The 12,352-nt window shown below is 37.5% G+C and overlaps 1 protein-coding gene across 3 annotated transcripts in view; it reads left to right on the top strand.

The window, feature by feature from the left end:
- Positions 1 to 12,352, top strand: part of CTNND2 (catenin delta 2) — a 948,689-nt gene that overhangs the window by 346,201 nt on the left and 590,136 nt on the right. The gene's annotated exons all lie outside the window — the stretch shown is intronic.

Below are 12,352 nucleotides of genomic sequence, written 5' to 3'. Positions count from 1 at the left end.
GATTTAAGATGTTCAAAAGGTGTCCAAAATGTCCTGATTTGTACTTGAAACTCTTTTAACAAAATTAATGCCTGCCCTGAATGCAAATTATGTGTAATTTTACACAAAGGAAGGCTTTGCATTCAGCCAGCTTGCTGGAAATCAGGAGATGCGAAGTCACAGTCTCCCAGTTTGGGTCTTTTTTTTTTTTTTTTTTTTTCCCTAAATGATCCAGAGTTCCAGGTTCCTGAAATAAAAGTGAGAACATTCTGGTGGAACCAGTGTTGTTTTTGCTAATACATAATGCTAAGTTATGAAACTGCCCCTTGAAGATCAACCACACGTGCAGTTCCCCATGTGTAAAAATATTTACTCATTCATAAACATAAATGATTATTCAATTAGTGATGAGTTTGAGATTATGAAATATGTATTTTTAAAGCCTGTAACTTTTTAGCCACTTGACCACAAAATAAAATTATCCTCCTTAGAACCAGGCTTTCATATATGAAAATGTAATTGTATGTGTGCCTGTGTGTGAAAGAGACATAAGGCTTAACTTCCGTTTCTCAAAAACGCTCTTGTTAGATGGTGTGTTTTTGGCACTCTACTACATTTTTAGGGAGAAAACCAAGGCTGCTATGGCAAATAAACTCCAACACTGCAGTGAACTTAACACAATAGTAGTTTGTTTCTCTCTAAGGTGGCCGACTGAGCCTACTTCTTCTCCATATAGTGACTCATGCCCTGTTTCTAACTTGATGACCTTGCCATCCCCTGTGGCTCCATCCTGAATTGCATCATCAATTGCATCACTGTACTCAGAGTCCATTAGTGAATTTCAGTCACATGACCTCTCATCGATGGAAGTGGGGCAGGGTCCTGGGGTCAGCAGCCACTCTGCAGAAGCAGGAACATGAGTTTGTTCGACTCTTAGCCACCTGCTGCCACAAAAGAATAAAAATATCTTTGTATTCATTGCTCCAAAATACTTTATATTTGTAAGAGTATAACTTTGTAATTGGAGCATTTCGTATTGGAGTCACATGCTGTTAAACTTTTTAACATTGCTTAGTTTTTTTTTTTTTTCCTTTAAATAGAAAACACTGCACTCTCTGTTGTTAACCAGGGTTAACCACATGGATGGAATATTATTTTCCATTATAAAACCTTATTTAGGATATGTAGAAGCATCTGCTTCTGCATCCAAATGTATATGTTGCTGCAAATAAGTACATCATGGTGTATTAAACTCATCACAGACTTGCTTAAACATCAGATTAACCAAAGCAGGATGGATAATGAAAACAAAAAGTAAACTGTATTCACTTGAAGTTGGTTTTGTAAGTTGGACTAATTGAAGGTGGTGAATTTAGGGAGAGAGAAAAATAATAATTTTAAGTGTATTTTTGCTTTACTCCATCTAATTTTATACATATGAAGAGCTTCCTGTTAAAGCTGAACATCTCCTGAAACGCTAAGCCTGCCAGATTTTATAGGTCTATATGCACCATTGACTTGACATCGAGTTGGCTTTGAAGCCTCTTGTTTCACTATTGGTCTGTTTACCTTTTCAATTCATGTTCCTAATCTTTCTGTGTGACATTTTTCCATGTTGTATACCTTTTACATGGTTTCACCCAACCCCAGCTCCTGATAGGAATGGGTCTAGGGAACTGTGTAGTAACCTGTGAATCAGTTTCCAATTCCTGATTGGATCGTAAATGGACCTGACCACACTGTGAGTATCTGGGCTCTTACTCTGGAGGATATGAAATAAGCAAGCCAAAATCTGTGACATACAATAGTGGGTGCTTGGCGACGGTGGCCATAGTGGCTTGTGTGCTAGTGGAGGACTCTGTGGTAACAGTGAGCCTCCCAACAGAGAAGCCATATGGCCCTCAAAGTCAGTGAGAGCAGTATAGTTTTCATTAGGACTGGCTGCCTAATGTATGTTTCATATATGTTGCATTCATGAAATTACCTGATACCTTCTTAAAACCTGTCTTCTTTCCTCATTTGATTTGATTCATCTCAAGTTGATTTCATTTATTACATCCAAAGTGTCTTGAATAAAATACATCGGTTAATTCAAAGTTAGACAGAAAAATGATACCATGACAACTTTTGGTTCTTTACACTGTGTCTTGTGTGTCTAGCTCACAGCTTATGATATATAATCAATAAATCTGTCTTAAATCTGTACTAAATAATAGTGTTGAGTGAAGATGACACTGCCTAATTATTTCCCTTTGCCATATATAATATCAGTCTTCATCAAGCTTAATTATTTTGTATTTTAGAAATATCTAATGTATGAATCTGTATTTGTATAATACAAGCAATTTACTGATACTTCTCTGGAGAACAGCTGATGCATAGCATAACTTTCACTGTTTGTTTGTTTGTCATAACCTACTTGTTCTCTTGGCTTCAGAAATGCACCTTTAGAAATTCAAGTTTTCATTAAAGGTGATAGACTAACCTAGTTAGCACATCAAAAGGGATATTTAAACAAAAGTAGAACATCAACATTTTTTTAAGAAAAGAGGGCTATTTTAAAGTCTGATCATTTCAGTGTTGATTCATACCTCTTAATGATACTAGGGAGTGAGTAAAAGAGTTTCTTAGGGAAAATGAAACAAAATCAAGTCACAATTACCAGACATATTTGTATATAAGAGGTAGAAATAACTAATAAATATACTTCAGTTTTACTCTGACTTTAATGGTGGCAGGAATTGTGCCATCTGATTCCCAAGATCTCTCTCTCTTTTTTTTTTTTTTGAGATGCAGTCTTGCTCCGTCACCCAGGCTGGAGTGCAACTGTGGCACGATCTCGGCTCACTGCAACCTCCCCCTCCTGGGTTCAAGGGATTCTCTTGCCTCAGCCTCCTGAGTAGCTGGGATTACAGACGTGCACCATCACACTCAGCTAATTTTAAAAAATATTTTAGGTAGAGACAGGGTGAACTCCTGACCTCAAGCGATCCACCTGCCTTGACCCCACAAAGTGCTGGGACTACAGGCATGAGCCACTGCACCCAGCCAAAGATCTCTTTCCAGGTAGTCACATCAACATTTGAACTTTAAAAAATAAATTATCAGTATGCATTTGTAATACAAGTCAACTTCATAACAGTCCATCCAGTAGTACAGGAGGATGCTAGGAATCTGGGGGACAAGCAATCTGGAGATCTTTATTGTTGCAGCAGATCAGCTTCTGCATCTGCCTCTCTAGGTTATAACGCCCTGCAAATGGGAACATTGTGTTATCTTCATCTCTTCACAGACTTTCCTAAACATCCAAATGCATATCATAGTTTCCAGAATTCAGACCATTTAGTGATTGTCTAAGGGTTCTGAGTCATCTGGAAAAAAGTTATTGGTGTTTTTTATTAGAGCTAAAGGTTTACTTTGTACCTTATCTCATTTCTGTCTTGGCTTTCTTCACCCAGAACCTATTTTCAGATCAAAAACCTGTTGGATTCTTCATCTTTCCCACAGATAGAGATTTTGGTTTCATATTTTCTCCATGATTCCCAAGAACTATTCAGACCTGAGACAGGAACATTATACAGATGATGCTTTTTTATGTAGGGTCATGATCAAGTCCTGCTTTATTTAAGATGATAATCAAGTCCCTCTTGGTAGTAGACAGCCATAACCTCTGGCCAGTACAATGATCTAGCTCATGCCCAGCCCAAGGCCCATTCCTGAGGCTCTAGGCCTGTCAATAAGGTGTTATCCGGCAGCTTAACGAGCCATGCAGTCCTCGTCCAGGTTGAGGCCCCTGCCTGGAGACCTGCCTGAGTCCTTGCCCTTGTCATACTCTCCGTTAACCCTGTAACAGCATTCAGACTCATCCCTCTGTCTGTATTCAGCCCAAGTCCGTCCTCTACATGGTGTGAGATAGATCTGCAGGATACATAAACCAGAACCATGTCTGTGAAGGATCCTTCCCCACTTCTGCAGTTCTATGAATGCATGATGATTTCTCATCTCAGAGCCTATGATGCTTTCTTCCTAGAATATCCTCCCTGTTTAGCATGGTTACCTCTGCCTATGGATCTAGTGACCTAGCTCAGGGCTCATGTCCTTCTGAATGTCTTCTCGATCAGCACAGACTGGACTGTTTCTCTTCTTTGGCAGTGGTTGCAACTTCACAAAGTGTTGGAGAAGGGTTGGGGCTAACATTCCATTGACTTTTCCGTAAGTGCCCTGCCACAGAATATTTTAACCTTCAGTCAAAGAATGGGTGGGGATTTCTCCAAATGTTGATTAAAATTTAAGGGCACCTAAATAGATGCCTATACATATTCCTTGATTTCCATAGGCATCAGTAACATAATGGTAGAGAAATGGAATTCAAATCACAGTTGGACCCCTCTTACGAACATCTCCTAAAGGGGACTTGACTCTGGAAAGACTTATGATTGACGCTCAGGGTAATTTATGACAATAGCAACAATTATGAGGAGTGTGACCAACAGTTAGATCTATCTATGGACTGCTCCTAAATGAGACATAACTCTTAGAAGACTTATGCTGATGAGAATGATGATGATTTATGACAATAATAACAATGATAAAGAGTGAGGCCAGCAGTTCCTGAGTTTTTCCTGAGGGCTAGTACTCTTTGAAGAATTGTACATGTTGCCTCATTTCATGCTTATGATAACCCTTTCAGTCAAGTGTCATCATCGTCTCCACTTCGTCCATTAGGAAGCCACAGCAGAGCAAGGCAGGAAGAATGGATCCTTGCAAGGATGTGGAGGAGTCTGGCAATGTGGGCCACATTGAACAAAGCAGGTGGAGGCTGCAAGGGGCAGGGGAATCAGACACAGCGTGAGGGTGACCATCCCTGCAGATGGCCTCTGCAGCCAGGTCACTGGTAGTCTCAGGGCTTTGCTGAGGTAACTTCTCTAGCAGAGCTGGCACTGGGCATCAGAAGGCCATAGAGGGAAGGAGCTTTACTTGTCAGTTGTCTAGCAGTGAGGATGTGGACTGTAGCCCAAGGACAGCAGAGCCACAGCCCCCACTGAAGGAGAAAGATGGTGACAACAGCAAGCTGCAGAGAAGCAGGTGGCAGTTCTGATTACATGCACCATGCCCTTGTGCACCCTCCAGCTACTCCTGGAAGGCACCGATGGGGAGAAGGATCTCAGGAGGCTGGGGAGAAGGGTCTCAAGGCTGGGCAAGCAGGCAAGATATCATAGCATGGAGACTTGGGGTGCTCTGACCCTTATGAATCCTCCAGGTAAGACCTAGGTATAGAAGATAGAACAACAACCATTTTACTATTCAAGGGATCACAGTTTAAAGCGTTGTGCTAAATTCATTTTATGTGTTATAAGTGGAGAGCATGGAATATTGGACTAAAATGGACTAGAGCAGTGAAAACATTTATTGTCTCAGCCTTAGTTAACATGAAGCCTGAAGATAGACAGGGTTCTTTTCTTTAGATGTCTCAATGGTGCCATGACCCTAAGTCAACCTCTCTGTGAGTCCCCAAGCATTCACCTGATGGTTGTAAGGCACCACACTCTCACTTGTGAGCATGTAGAACTGGAAAGGAGGGAAGGGACTTACATCCCAGCTCTCTGTCTCCCACAATCCCCCCCACGCACATGTATAAATATATACACATACAAATATAGGGGTATATAGTATATTAATTCTATAACTAATGATATATAATATGAAAATATATGAAAAATGTTTCCCAGAGGGCCTCACTTGGCCAGCCATACCCTGGGGGATCTTGTAAATTCCAGACTCCTCTGCAATGGTTTTGCACAATGATGCCCAAACCAAATACACATTTGGTAGTCAGAAAAGGGGGTGGTAGTGGTGCTAGTGTAGAACCCAACAGCTCCCAATTACGTGTTACCTACTTAGTCTACACAACCACTTGCAAGGTAAGTATTCTCACATCATATAGTTGAGGAAACAGGCTTAGATGTTAAATATCTTCACCAATGCCACATAGACAGTAAGTGCATAGCTGAGTCACAGGTTCCAAACTCCATGTTCTTCCACTCAAAGCTATAGGTTGACCCTGATCCTGACCACCTGGGCCCCACCCAGCACCTGTGTATACCTACCAATGTATTCTCACAGGCCAGTGGCTTACGCCTGTAATCCCAACACTTTGGGAGACCAAAGCAGGTGGATTTATTCAGCTCAGGAGTGTGAGACTAGCCTGGGCAACATGGTGAAACTCCACCTCTACAAAAAAAAAAACAAAAAATTAGCCTTGAGTGGTGATGCTCTCCTGTAGTTCCAGCTATGCTGGAGGCTAAGTTGGGAAGATCACTTGAGTCGGAGAGGTCCAGGCTGACCTGAGCTAAGATTGTGCCACTGCACTCCAGCCTGGGCAGCAGAGTGAGACCTTGTCTCACACACACACATACACACACACACACACACACACGTGTTTCTCACAGACAGAGTATTACCATTATCTGCATTTAGGTAAATGTCTCTTTCCCTTGACTGTGAGCCCTTTCTGGACGTGACCATGACGTGTTCATTCCTGTATCCCCTGCACCAAGATGGTACCTGCCATGGAACTTTTCCCCAGGAAATGCTTGTTGATTGACTAAATGATGACTGAAAAATTCCAAAATGTAGTCTTGAGATTTGTACCATTTTCCATTAAACATTGTTTCTGAAACTAACCAACTTCGCTATGGATTTCTAGATTTATGGATTTCATTCACCTCCCCCTTTGTTAATTATTGAAATAATTCCTCTGTCTTTTTTGGAAATCACTTCTTAATATTTTTGCCAATGGGCAGCAACCTGTGCCCTTCCTAAGGAAAATGAACCATTCTTTGGAATTTTCCGCTAGGCTACTTCCCTCCTGGATTATCAAGAGATTCCAAATGTGTGTGTCTCTTCAATAACTCCCTCATTCCCAGCATGGTTCCAAGGATTATTAGGTGGAAGAAAATTCCTTGCTGCTTGAGATAGGCAGAATTCTAAGGTGTCCAGCAAGATTCCCATCATCACTTGGTTTTCGCAGACTGTATAATCCCAGGAATGTAAATATGAAGGGGCCTCACTCTCCTAATTAGATTATTTTATATAGCACGGTTGACTTTAAGAAAGGTAGATTATCTGAGTGGGTCTGACCTAATCACACAAGTCCTTTAAATCTGGGTCTGGAGGTCAGAGACAAAGGAAAATTCAGAAAATTCAATTTGAAACTAGAGAGTTTTGACACAAGATAAATTATCTGGTGCTGGCTTTGAAGATGGAGGGGCTTTGTGGACTAGCAATGCAGATGGCATTTACATGCTGAGGAGGATCCTGAACTCACAGCCTGCAAGAAAACCAGAACCTCAGTTCGATAGCCCAAAGAATTGAATTCAGACAATAACTTGCATGAACTTGAAAGGGGATGATTCCCCAGAACCTGCAGAAGAGAAAGTAGCCCTGGAGAAATTTTGATAGCCTTGTAAAACTCTGAGCAGAGAGCCCTGCCAAGTCTGACTTGACAAAACGTATAAAACTGTTAGCTAAAACAGTGTATGTTGCTGTTGGTGATTGGTTATGCAATGATAGAAAAGTTGTACAATGCTTTGTAATCGGTCATGTTAGATATATATTACAAAAAGCTGAATTATAAAAGTTTTTGAGAGAAAATAAATTTTATTCTGTGACAATATTTATTCCCTTCAAAAGCTTAATATATATACCCTATTTTATTTTTCAGGCGTATATGCATGCATTTGTACTCAAAAGCTAATCTGTAGCTTTGATTCTGAGAAGTGGAAGAATTTGAATCTGGAGTGGAGTGATGGTTTACTATAGAATAAGGACAACTAAATAAAGCAATCATCTTTAGCCTCACCATTTTTATTATATAGATTCCCAAGATGTTGATTGTTGTTAGCTACACCTAAAAGGGTAAAACGTAATAAATATTAACAGTTGCTTACTCCACATAAGGAAGTGCTTTCTTTCCTTCTCATCTTTGAACTATTGAACTTTTTGCAAAGAGAGGTTTCCAACAAAGTCTGCCATACTTTGGAGATTAGGGGGCAAAAGGAATACATGTTATAAATACCATCAAAGGCCATTCTCTTTATTAGCTAAATTTCATGAGCCCAAATGCCAACAGTTCTGTAACTAGAGTCTAAAAATCTTTTCCACATATGCAAAAAAAGTCAGATTTATTTTAGAGAAGATGCTGATTTCCAGTTAATATATTAATAGTTAACAGTATTTAGTGAAGAAACAGAAGCCAGTGGTCACATACATTTTGTGAGAATGAAATTTATTTCTTCAAAAGCATGATAAATGTGAATTTCATGAGGAAATAAATAATATAGGAATATAATTGTTTCACAAAGTAAGACATTTTATAGTTTCATTATCTTCTGCAGGAAGCAGTATTGAAATGATTTGATTTATTCTTGTTTAAATAAATGAATAATCAATTTGCCAAAATATTTATTTTTGGAAACCAGACATCTTATATATTGAAGCATATGCTTTTTACTGTTTACCAACCATAACCATAGGAATTTGTATCCTTACCACAGTGAGTACACATTTGCCAGCTGGAAAAAAGAAGTTAGATTGCTTTTGGATCATTTCTTTGGAAATTTTTTATTAAATATAATTTCTATTTTAAAGTTAAGGAGTAATTGTTAGTTTCCATGCTAGGAAAAAAACCATTTCTCATGAGGCTAAATTATTACTGCTCCAATAAAGTTGGACTGATTTATTTAAACAAGACAATTAGTTTATTGAATTGTCATTCAGAATTAACATTGCAGTAGTCATTTCCAAAGTCTTTGAGAGTGTCTGCTTCACTACAAAACCAGAAGAACAAATTAGAGGGACTATAGACATATTTTGGAGACTTCTCAGCATTGCCAATTTTGTTTTTTTCCAAATTTTTCTGTCTTTGTTTTCTTCCAATTTAAATTCCAGAGCAGAACCTTCCCTCACAAATATTCCTAATTCAAAAATCTCCTTATGAATCATTGTTCTTCTTGTCATAACCCCTTTATTCTTTCACATTATTTCTGTTTTTTTTCTTTTAATTGTAACCTCGTGTAGTTTGCCTTTTAATGCTGAGATTATTCCTCTAAGATTCCTGCTTATAGTCTTTCCTTTTTCCTTATAAAGCAGGAGGGATATTCTAAAATACTTTCTGGGTCCTCAAGATTCATCTCCACGCTTCCCAAGCACCATCAAATTTCTGGTCAGGTTTTCGTTCTCTTTCTCCTCCCAAATAGCAGGAGCATTTACAGCCATTTCTTCTTTGACAGGGAAGCTCTTATTCCTCTAAACCTCTCTTTTTTTGTAGTCATCAGCCCTCTGAGACTTTCTCATCTAGCCAAGAGTCCAAGACCACTCTACTGAGCCATGTCTATATAGTACCCCAGCTTTCTTTGATCTCCTAATCCTGAAGCAAAATACACAAACTGGATTAAAGCTGCTGCCTCCTATACTAAAGCTTTGCTGAGCCTTGTCAACTGCTAGAACTAGGTGTCTGTTTCTCTTCCATTTCCTTGGCTAGTCTATAAGTAATTTCTCCAGGACGGGGATGACAAGCGTATGCGAAACCAGTGGCCAGCACACAGCAACTAATACTGTATTCATTTATTCAATCAGTGCGGAATGAATAAATGAATGAACAGACAAATGAACATACAGTAATTTTATTACTGTTCTTATCTCATTGGTGTTGTTTGGCAGTATCACCAGTCTTATTCAAGTATTTCTATCTTTATATCTTCCAGTATACATATTATCTATTGTATTATTCATTTTTCTATGTTATGTACATTTTATATGTATTATATATGTAGATATATTTTATATATATAATTGATTTATACCATACATTAAATAGTATATATTATTCTGACCTTGCTAGATCATAATATTACATTTTGATATTCATCGTAGTTAATTTTCATGAAAATATCTACTTGTTAACGTGGTATCTTGGATTCCAGGGCCAGATAGCTTGATGTCCTCCGAATGTGGAACTATGGTTGGTTTAGTCTCATACTTTCACTCTGATCTTAAGAAAAGGATGATAGTAGTTCTAACAGTAGTAATGACAGTAATAATTTTAATAATAATAATTGCAGTGTTTATTGAGCAGTTTCCCTAGGCCAGGCACAAAATTAAATGGGTTAGATAGATTATACCATGTCATCCTCGTTAACCCTTTAAGTCTTATTGTTTTTATTTTGTAGATAAGAACATTGAGATATAGAAAAAAAATCACTTTCTACAAATTCAATGGTGTCTAGACATTGATTTCTGAATCTAGGCATCTGTACTCCCCAAGCACATGCATTAAAATGTCACACCACAAGGCTGTCATTCTGTCTAACACAGTATCTTGAATTGTGTTGTAAATAGTCATCTAAATGTCTCTCGTCTGTTTTCACCCTAGGGATGCAAACATTCTTGAATTGATATTCTGCTTCTTTTCCTTTCCATACACTGCAGTGATTATAGTTGTTTTGAGATTCCTCATCAAAATATGTTTCTGAGATTTATTTTTATGCAAATTAAGAGCTTAAGAGTATATGTTATCATTAGTATAAATACCTTCATATTAATTCTTGCAAATTGCCAATTGATAAATTATACTAATATTCTTGTCTATAAAATACCAGTCATCATATTAAGCATATAATTGTTCTAAATTTATTTTGGAATAATAAATAGTCAACTGTTCTAAGAGTTTGATGTAGGGCCTTAGAAAGGTTGAATACTTTATGGTTATAATTATTTGACATATTTCTTATATCAATTACTGTATCTTAATGCTTTTATATCAATTTTGAAGTGTGGTTTCTTTCGTAAACGTCATCTTACTTCAAAAAGCTAATATTAATTTTACATCTAAAAACAATCAATATAACTAATTTTATTTAGAAGAATTGCAGTATAAACAGATGTTTTACAAAAACTAACTCTAATGAATTTTGAAATTTAATATTCTAATCACTAGAGAACTGGAAATCTTTATGAATTTATTTAGAGTTTAAAATTCTTTATATTTTCTCTTCTTCTTAGAGCTTTTTCAGACTCATAGATCCAAAACATGGAGTTTGTAATTTCATAAATGATAGCTAAATTTCATTGTTGTGTTTTTATGATATTTCCTAGCTTTGCCTTGAAATATAGTCATAATTTATCTTATATTTATTTCTTTCATCTATAAAAATGGGGATAATGCTCTTCTATAAATTTGCAATGGCTAAGTGAGAAATGTAAGTAAACCATCTCACATACCAACTGTTAGGAGTGAATCATATGTATTTTTCCTTTTTGATGAATACACAGAAAATCTTTCATTGAAGTCTCTTTTCTAATTTTTCTACAGAAGGTTATAAAATTGTTCCTCTTATTGTGGGCTAAAAAGATGTATCAGAGTAGTACCACGTTTGTCTCCTTCATAATATAGACTAGACAACCACACAGAAATTGACAAGATGAGATGGAAGAAAACTTAAATCAATTTCCCTTTCACGCAGGCCACCTTCGTAGGTCCCCATACCCACTGCTGGAACTGAAGATGAGATTTTCAATATTGTGTGACAGTAAAAAGAAGAGTGATAGTGCAATAATAACATATATATAATAGGAAATGCATAATAAATTAATATGTAGAAGCCAGTGACTCCTTGAATAGATATTCTTCAAACAGCAAACAGCAAGAGATGAATAGATTGCCCATATCATGCACGCTTATTCCTCTCCCTGCTGTAAGTGTATAAACATGACAAGGAGTAGAAAGGCATTTGTGTCTCCATCATATCCACTCTGTCTTCCTTCAGATGCTGAGAGTCCAAAAGTTTTTACCAAGATACATGTTCGTATTTGTTTGTTTGTTTATGGTCATTATAGAACATTAGAAACCAGTGATATTTTAGCCAACAAAATAACAATGAGCATTTGACGTACTTCAGAGGAAAGTCAGCTGAAATGTCAGTCATCAATCTCGAGATGACTACAGCTTGTTGACCACCATGAACATGATTCCAAGTGTTCAAATTATTAGGATGGAAAAGGAAGGGGGGTATAGCAGAAAGTGTTGCAGTGAGTACTAGAAGATTGTGGTCTTGGCAGCAACACATTTAAGGTGTGCCTTTAAGGAAGTCATTTGGATTTCTGTATCTCAGTTTCGCTCACCTGTAAATTAGGACACAAGAAGAGCCTTGGTTTTTCCCAGTGGTCTACTCTGGTGCTGTTCATCTGAATATTTTAGGATGGGGACATTAATTGAACTTTAGTAAAAAAGTAATGAGATTTAGTACTTTCAAGGAAAGCAGATGAATTATCTATAGATTTATTTAGCTTTTTTTAAATATAGAAGTCTCCTGTT

The sequence above is a fragment of the Pongo pygmaeus genome, chromosome 4 (genome assembly GCF_028885625.2).
Source record: "Pongo pygmaeus isolate AG05252 chromosome 4, NHGRI_mPonPyg2-v2.0_pri, whole genome shotgun sequence".
In the NCBI taxonomy this organism is placed as follows: domain Eukaryota; kingdom Metazoa; phylum Chordata; class Mammalia; order Primates; family Hominidae; genus Pongo; species Pongo pygmaeus.
This window is presented reverse-complemented; position numbering and strand designations above follow the sequence as displayed.